We start from the raw sequence: 2,919 nt of genomic DNA on the forward strand, positions 1-2,919 counted from the left end.
AAAGCAGTCTTGGGAGACTTTTTTAAATGTACTAATCTGAATAGAAATGAAACTATAACCTATTATAATTTGTGGGATAGGGTTATAGAAATATTGAAAGGGAAACTTATATCACTAAATTCTTGCATAGGAAAGGGGAAATTTATAATTTAAACTCCCATTAATATTAACAATTTAAACTCTCAACTCAGAGAAAAGAAAAGATCAAGATAAATCCAAATCAAGCAGGCATGAGAGCAAAAAGCAGTGAAACTGAAAACAGATAAGCAATAGGGAAATCAATGAAAGAAAAAGCAATTCTTTGAAGAGATCAATAAAATTGACAAAACACGGACAAGACCAGCAAAGGAAAGAAGAGAGAGACAGAAATTATTAACATTACAAATGAAAGCGCAGACCCTACCAACATTAAAAGGATAAATAAGGGAATTCTTTTTTTTTTTTTTGGAGAGGTTTTCGGTATAGGGCGCGTGTGCTCACCAGACAGAGAGAGACAGAGAGACAGAAAGTGAGAAATCACCCCCCAGGGGGGATGGTCACGCCGCAATCCCTTCTCCTCCATTCTCCTCTCGGGATCTTGGGCACGCACACACATGTGCCCGGCGTGAGTTTTAAGCCACCGGGTCCGGGATGCAAACCGCGGTCGACTACGTGGGAGTCCAGCGACATAGCCATTACGCTAACTGCTGGTTCCCGGGAATTCTACAAACTATTCTATTCACATATATTTAAAAATGGATGTTCCGGCACAATGGCCTATATAGAGATGTTCTGGGTTCCCGTCATAACTAAAAGGGAAACTTCCACAATATCCGGTGCCCTTGATGAAGGGCACAAATGAAGGAGGAGGATGTCCTGAAATTCCTTGCAGAGGAACCCATTTAGGTAGCACCAATGTTGACTTCCAAATGGAACAGTACATCTACAAAAGGAAAAGTGATGACATCTACATCATAAATCTGAACAGGATCTGGGAGAAGCTTCTATTGGCAGTTTGTGCCATTGTTGCCACTGAAAATCCTGCTGATGTCAGTGTCATATCTTATAGGAATACTGGACAGAGCACTGTGCTGAAGTTTGCTGCTGCCACTGAAGCCACTCTTACTTCTGGTCACTTCACTCCTGGAACCTTCACTAACCAGTTCCAGGCAACCTTTCGGGAGCCACGTCTTCTGGTGGTTGCTGACCCCAGGGAAGGCCACCAGCCTCTCACAGAGGCAACTTATGTTAATCTACCTACCATTGCTATGTTCAACACAGATTCTCCTCTGTGCCACGTGGACATTGCCATCCCATAGAACAACAAGGGAGCTCATTTGGTGGGTCTGATATGGTGGATGCTGGCCAGGGAAGTTCTGCGCATGCATGGCACCATTTCTCATGAATATCCATGGGAGGTCAAGCCTGATCTCTACTTCTACAGAGATTCTGAAGAGATTGAAAAGAAGAAACAGGCCATGGCTGAGAAGGTTGTGACCAAAGAGGAATTTCAGGGTGAATGGACTGCTCCAGATCCTTAGTTTACTGCTACTCAGCCTGAAGTTACAGACTGGTCTGAAGGTGTGCAGGAGCCCTCTGTGCCCATCCAGCAGTTCTCTACTGAAGATTGAAGTGCTCTGCCTGCCACTAAAGACTGGTCTGAAGCCCCCATTGCTCAGGCCACTGAATTGGTGGGAACAACCAATGAGTGGTCTTAAGTCTTCTCTTCCGCAGACTCTTACAAAGTGGAAATAAGGTTGCTAAGTAAAATAAACAAGTATATGTATGTGTGTGTGTGTGTGTGTGTGTGTGTGTGTGTGTGTGTGTGTATATGTATATAGATATAGATATAGATATAGATATAGATATAGATATAGATATATAGATATAGATATAGATAGATGTTCCTCAAAAAGCATAAATTATCACAATTGACCCAATATGAATTAGATTATTTGAGTATCCCATAAACTGATAAAGAAAAAAGTTAAATTTTAATTTTAAAATCACCAATAAAGAAATCTTCAGATCCAGCTTTATAATAATAAGTGATTTCAGCAAACTCTCAAGATATGAGATCAATAAATACAAAAAGCAATTTTATTTCTGTAAAATTACAATTAACATATGAAAACAGAGATAAAAAATGTAATATCTCTCACAATTGCTCAGAAAAATGAAATACTTAAGTGTAAATCTAAATTGACATATATGGGATATATGTGCTAAAAATGCAAGACATAGGGACCAGCAGATGGTGTAATGTTGAGTCCTGGACCCAGTGGCTTAAATTCACACCAGGTGTGTGTGCATATGTGCCCAGGATCCCAAGAGGAGAATGGAGGAGAAGGGATTGTGGTGTGGCCATCCTCCCTGGGGGGTGATTTCTCGCTTTCTGTCTCTCTGTCTCTCTCTCTCTCTTTCTGATGAGTGCATACACCTTATAGCAAAAACCTCTTCCAAAAAAAAAAGGCAAGACATATACAGAATATGTTTTCTGATGAAAATATAAGATTCAAAATTGTGATTATAAAAATAAAGAGGAACTAAATAGAGACATACCATGTTCATGGACTGGAAGACTTTCCTATAATGCACAAGTCAATTATCTCCAATTATAACTTAATACTGTTCTTAATACTTTCACAAGATTTTTAATAGATACAGAAAAAAAATCATTCTAAAGGAAATAACTACTCACAAATAAATATAATCTACTGATACATGTAATAATGCAGAATCTCAGAAGCATTGTACTTAGTAGAAGAATACAGATGTAAATACTACCCGGTGTTTATTTCCATTTATTTAATTTCTAGGAAAAAAGAAAACTACATTAAAATAAATATGCACCAAATTAGTGGTGTCTTGAAGCTAGAAATAGAATAAACTTTAAAGAGACATGAGAATTTTTTTTTCAAGCGATAGAAGTGTTCTATA

At 38.5% G+C, this 2,919-nt stretch overlaps 1 pseudogene; it reads left to right on the forward strand.

Annotated features, from left to right (window-relative positions):
• Positions 1-837: 837 nt before the first annotated feature.
• Positions 838-1,697, forward strand: LOC102502553 (40S ribosomal protein SA pseudogene; annotated as a pseudogene).
• Positions 1,698-2,919: the final 1,222 nt, after the last annotated feature.

This window comes from Tupaia chinensis, unplaced genomic scaffold (genome assembly GCF_000334495.1).
Source record: "Tupaia chinensis unplaced genomic scaffold, TupChi_1.0 Scaffold000423_1, whole genome shotgun sequence".
Taxonomy (NCBI): domain Eukaryota; kingdom Metazoa; phylum Chordata; class Mammalia; order Scandentia; family Tupaiidae; genus Tupaia; species Tupaia belangeri.